General features: G+C 37.3%; 1 pseudogene; it reads left to right on the top strand.

Moving 5' to 3' along the window:
* The first annotated feature begins 5,134 nt into the window (after positions 1-5,134).
* On the top strand, positions 5,135-5,813 carry LOC103679733 (annotated as a pseudogene).
* Positions 5,814-6,108: the final 295 nt, after the last annotated feature.

Raw genomic sequence — 6,108 nt, 5'->3', positions numbered from 1 at the left:
AATGAAGGAGAGGTAAACAGAGGAGGAAATGAACCACGAGTGACTATGGACTCCAGGAAACAAACTGGGGGTTTTAGAGGGGAGGGGGGTGGGGGGATAGGCTAGCCCAGTGCAGGGTATTAAGGAGGGCACATATTGCATGGAGCACTGGGTGTTATACACAAACAATGAATCATGGAACACTACATCAAAGTTAATGATGTACTGTATGGTGACTAACATATCATAATAAAAAAAATTTTAAAAAGAATATTCCCTTATGTTAACAGGAAAGAAATCCAATATGAAATTCCTATATCCACAAGAACACTGTGGGTTTTACCTAATGCACCAGGCTACAAAATTGCTTGCATAGATAAAGCAAAGTTGAGGACAGATGTAGTCTGAAATGGAAACACCAACATTATCTCAGCCTCTCAGGGAGTAAGTACCCTATCCTGAGTTGCAATCTCCTAGAATAAATTTAATTCATTACGATGGTTGTCACTAGTTGATACTCAAAACTTGACAAGTTTTATATATATATATATATGCATCTGGATGGACGTGTGAGTTTTCTAAGACATTTTTGACTAACATTTATCCATCATGAAATGCTGAGGAAGACTACTGGATGCGATAAGAAAGTAAGATGTATATAAGACAAACTGTTACATGACAACAGCTGGAGTCTTGAGGATTATGTAATTCAGAAAGTACTGTTGGTGTCTTTTATATATGGCCTTTTTCATATTTTACATTTATATGTAGCTCTGTGGTTTTCTAAATGAAAGATTCAGGTTTTGAAAGTCAATCTTGGTCCTAGTGTTTCCCAAATCTTGTTTTAATGTATGGAAGCATAAGAGGAGTAAGCAAAAATTTAGAGTTGTAACGTCTCTACAAAAAAACTCGTCTCAACCCAAGTTTCTCAAAAAGATCTCCTATGAACATTTTGTGTTTATGTGTGAAATGAATTATTATTGGTGTGGAAGGGGAAAAATATTCAGCAGCAGTCATTCTGGTATCCAGACTGGAAAACATGGCTATTTGGGCAGCCCCTAAATTTTTTCTTAATTTATTCCAACTTCCTCGCAAAGCATGCCACATAGTGAAAACCCAGGGGGTATAAATCTGTTGTGAGGGCAGGAAAACTCCCACTGGCTGGGTGAATGTTTGCTTGAAGATAGAAAATTGATTGAGAAAAAAATCTCCTTTACTGAGCGACTTTGCATCAAGGAGACTGGGTGATGCAGAACAAAAACATTGTATATTCATTGGCTGTGTCGGTACAAATGAAAGTGTCAAACTTATCTTTTGGCAATGTAAATTGACTCTACAGGCAAATAAACTGCAATAATATCAACAGGCCTCACATAAACTGAAGAAAATTGCCTTCCTAGAGTCATATATGCCAAGCCTGATTCAGAACATGGCACAGTGCCTTCGTATTGTTTGTGTCTAGGTGTCCTTCACTCATAAAGGTTAGCCGCAGGTACACTTACAGCTACTCTTCAGTATGGTACAGAGCCACGTAATGATGTAACAGAAAGCATGATTTATGGAGCAAGTCAAATAATTTTAGTGAGAAGTGAAGAAAATAGGGTGCTCTGAATTAATTTCTGATTAAGAGACAATTGAATAAAATATGTTTTATGGAGGTATATTCCTATAAATCTTTCTGAAATATGCTGGTTCACATTCCTACCTAGCAGGCACATGGTGAAGGGTCTTGCAGGACTTTCTGATTTCTGTCAGTGAGTCAATAATTTTATCACTCACCCCTTTTATGTGAATACTTTCTTCTAGGAACATAATACTTATTGATTTGCTTAAAACTTTATGTAAGGTAGGCCTTCCAATAAACCACCTTTTAACAGTTGAGGACAGTTTGGAAGGGAGAGTTAGAACTAGGGTACTTTAAACATAGAGCCCACATTCTTAACCACTTTGTCATGCTGCCCCAAAGCACAGTATACAATCACGTAGATGCTGAATATTGCATGTCTTTGATTATTTCTTCCTTGGTTTTCAGAACCAGTTCTCAAGTCATAATCAATCCCATACCATCCTTCAAATTGCCATTGCTTCTTAACAACCAATTCTTGGACATTTTCATATGTTTCCAGAACAAATACAGTGTATTCTAATTGACTGATCCATCTGTCTTCACTCTTCACCTGTGGTTCATTGTATACAATGTTACAAGATCAATCTTTTGGGAGCACAACCTGATTGATGTGTCTACGCACCTGTTCCTTGCTCTAATACAAGAATCCTTTGGTCTAGCCAAACCCATATCCTAATTCTATCCTTGTATCTTGCCCAGTCAGCCCATTTGTACCATCATTCTCCATTGGAATGCCTTCCTCTTCCCTACATACCTACTGGAAACCAATACCCATATTTCAGATCACATTTTAAGGTTTCCCCAATCTCCATAAAGAATATCAGCCTACAGCAACTATCTCATTACCTACACCAAACATTGACAACTATTCAACTTAAGATCTAGCTCTCTACTTTCACTTTGTAGGTAAAAGCTGAATTTAGAATTGATGACAGAGTTCTATGGTTGTAGAAGGTTTAGATAATGTTTAATTGAATATTAATTGACCCCAGAATATTCAGCAAAAATTCTCCTTTTACTTAAATTCATTTTTCTGGAAGAGAACATAAAATTCAGGTTAATTGACAATTAAGTTATTTTGAGTGTTATTAAAAGAAGGATTACTGTTTTGCCTATCCAGAGCCCAATTCTTTACTGCATAAAAATTACTGAGTACTAGGAATTTGTTTCGTGTTTCACAGTATCCTGTGAAATTTAAAAATTTTAAATTACTGGCAGTAAATTCTCTATGCGCTATGGAAAATACCCATTACCTAAGAGTAGAATGTGGAAGTGTGAACACTTTCAGGTTTGAGAACGACCATAATCATGGATATTTCAAAGTGTGTGTTTTTGAGAGGAGTGGAGAATTGAAAGATGAAAAATGCAATCATTAAAAAGAACAAAATATAATCAACATTCATTTCCAACCCGTGCACATAGGATTGTTTATTTGGCTTACATATGTAGTCATAATTTATCAATCTTCATCTAATCATAAGCAAAGTATCCACAAATTTATAAGAGTTGCTTGTGATCAACAATATAGAAATCAGGGCAGTATTTATGGTCTTAAAAAATTTTACCAGAAAATGTGTTGATCCTGGAAATAAGTGAAGTAACCCTTATAAACATATGGGACACAGATCAGTACAATGAAACCCCATTTTCTTTTCTATTTTTTTATTTTTAAAGATTTTATTTATTTATTTGACAGAGAGACAGCCAGCAAGAGAGGGAACACAAGCAGGGGGAGTGGGAGAGGAAGAAGCAGGCTCCTAGCGGAGGAGCCTGATGTGGGGCTCGATCCCAGAACTCCAGAATCACGCCCTGAGCCGAAGGCAGACACTTAATGACTGAGCCACCCAGGCGCCCCAATGAAACCCCATTTTCAATGAAAAGTTGAATTGTAATTGCACAAGCTTTCTTTTAGGAGAAACTTTAACTTAGAGTAAACATAGGCAGTTAATAAACTTGAATTATATTATATAAGAGGTAATCATGGAAACGTTGGCAGAATGAAATGTCACAAAAAGCACTACCATTATCTAATGCATTCTTCATACTTGGTGACAAAAGAAATAATGATTAAAGTTATATTCTCAAAATCATCTGTCACTCCCACAGGTTAGCAATTTTCCCATGTAGCAGAAAATGCCTGTTATAAACAGATTTGTCACATGTCAATTAAAGAAAAATAAAAATTAAAGTCCTCCAATAATATGCTGGAGAAAAATAACATGTTTTGATATTTTAGCATTACCAAAGTTCACATTTCATTTTAGAACTGCCAGGAAAATAATAAAAAGTGCTGTGTGAAAAAAATGGTCTTTAAATTCAATTTCCCACTGATGTGTTAATGAACTTGAAAAAAATCAAAGTATAATATGAAAAGCACAAGGCAAGTTCCAAATAGGGCAAGACATTTTTAATAGCATACTTCAATAAACGTAGACATTACTCTTAATATTTTCATTACTGAAATTTTTACAAAGACGTTTTCAATTAACAGCAAATCTGATTTTTCTGTCCACTATATTCTTAGAACCTAGAAAAATTTACCCAGAGTCTAAATAGAGCTAACAGTAACTGAGAAGAATAGGCTTTTCTTGGATGAATAGAAATCTCACGCAGGTATTCCTTCTTTTTTGTAATAAATGTGCAACTAAACGCATAGACGTTTTTATTTTTATTATTTCTCACTTTAAAAAATCAAGAGAGGAGCGCCTGGCTGGCTCAGTTAGTAGAGCATGTGACTCCTGATCTCGGGGTTGTGAGTTCAAGTCTCACATTGGTTATAGAGATTACTTAAAAATCATAATAAATAAATAAATAAATAAATAAATAAATAAATAAATAAATAGAATTTAAATAAAAACTTGGAAGAAAAATAAATAAATAAAAATTAAAAGCAAGAGGAAGTATGCAAGTTGTTTGGTAAAGCCAGTAATCACATTGAGATACTTTCTTTTTTCTAGTCAGTTCAGATTTTCATATAAAACAATATCCTTTAACATATAAGAGGTGTTTTGGGTGCCTGGGTGGCTGAGTCAGCTAATCAGCTGCCTTCTGCTCAGGTCATGATCCCGAGATCCTGGGATGGAGCCCTGTGTTGTCGGGCTCACTGCTCAATAGAGAGTCTACTTCTCCCTCACCCTCTACCTCTGCCCCTCTCCCCAATCTTGCCCTCTTGTTTCTCTCAAATAAATAAATAAACTCTTTTAAAAAACAAGTAAGAGGTGTCTCACAGATAGAAATTTGCCAGAAATTTTATCATCAAAATTGAAATAATATAGGAAGTACAGATTCATAGAATATTTTCTGTGAAGGATGCAAACATAGGCATTATACTTTTTAATTTAATTGTTAAATCAGCAACATGTTTCTACTTAATAAACTTCTACAACTGGTGGTTGCCAGAGGGAAGGAGGATGGAGGTTATGGGTGAGATAGGTGAAGGGGATTAAGAGGAACAAACTTCCAGTTATAAAATAAATAAGTCATGGCAATAAAAAATCTAGCGTAAGAGCTCTGCCACCACCACCAACCATGCTGCCCTACTCCATCGTCTACTTCCCTGTTTGCAGCTATGTGCACGCTGCTGACTGACCAGAGCCAGAGCTGGAAGGAGGAGGTGGTGACCATGGAGGCCTGGCTGTAGGACTCACTCAAGGCCACCTGTCTGTATGGGCAACTTCCGAAGTTCCAGAATGGAAACCTTACCCCGTGCCAGTCCAATGCCATCCTGTGATACCCAGACCACTCCCTTGGGCTATCTGGGAAGGACCAGTGGGAGGTGGCTCTGGTGGACATGATGAATGATGGCAGGGAGAATATCCACTGCAAATACCTCATCCTCATCTACACCACCTAGAGGTCAGGCGAGTAGGAGTATGTGAGGGCACTATTGGGCATCAGAAGATCTTGAGACCCTGGTGTCCCAGAACCAGGGGGGTTCAGCCCTTCATCGTGGGAAACAAGATCTCCTTCACAGACCTCAACCTGTTGGACTTGTTGCTGATTCACCAGGTCCTGGCCCTCAGCTGCCTGGACTCCTCCCCCCTGCTCACAGCTTACCTGGGCACCTCAGCACCTGGCCCAAGCTCAAGGCCTTCCTGGCCTCCTCCAGCATGTGAACCTCCCTATCAGTGACAACCAGAAATAGTGAGGGCTTGTGGGACCATCAGCAGAAAGCAGGGGCTGTCTGCCTTCCTTTCCCCAGGACCAATAAATTTTCCAAGTGAGAATAAAAAAAAAAAAGTATAGCATAGGAGATAGAGTCAATGATAGTGTAATAATGTATTGTCACAAATGGTAACTACACTTATGGTGAGCATTTTATAATGTATGTAATTCTCTAATCACTATGGTTGTGCATCTAAAACTACTATAATATTGCATGTCAACTATATTTCAATAAAAAATGCATCTCCAAAAAAAGAAACTGCTTTATGACAATTTTTTTGAACATAGGAAGCTACTTTTCACTCTATTTTTAATTAGAAAACAAAATTCTCTTCTCC

Source organism: Ursus maritimus, assembly GCF_017311325.1.
Source record: "Ursus maritimus isolate PB19 chromosome X unlocalized genomic scaffold, ASM1731132v1 scaffold_X1, whole genome shotgun sequence".
Taxonomy (NCBI): Eukaryota; Metazoa; Chordata; class Mammalia; order Carnivora; family Ursidae; genus Ursus; species Ursus maritimus.
This window is presented reverse-complemented; position numbering and strand designations above follow the sequence as displayed.